We start from the raw sequence: 326 nt of genomic DNA on the forward strand, positions 1-326 counted from the left end.
GTTGGATATAACAATACAAGCCTCATATCATCAATTAATCACTGTAGTTAAAACAATAAAAAGCAGCATCTAATATTACAGTTTGCAACTTGTTGGCTCTTTGAGGAGGTTCTTGGATTTCTTGAATGATTAACTACATCCATCATGATCAAAGTCTGTCAGACTTAGCTTTAAAGAACATTAGCATGGTCATCTTTTTATGCTTGTTTACACCTTTGGCTATCTTTTGTGAAGAAAGTTAATATAATCTAGAATGTATTAAAAATAATGAACAATAATACATTTTAAACATTCCATCAACCCTAAATCACTACCTTAGTAATCAC

This window comes from Penaeus monodon, chromosome 23, assembly GCF_015228065.2.
Source record: "Penaeus monodon isolate SGIC_2016 chromosome 23, NSTDA_Pmon_1, whole genome shotgun sequence".
NCBI classification, from domain to species: domain Eukaryota; kingdom Metazoa; phylum Arthropoda; class Malacostraca; order Decapoda; family Penaeidae; genus Penaeus; species Penaeus monodon.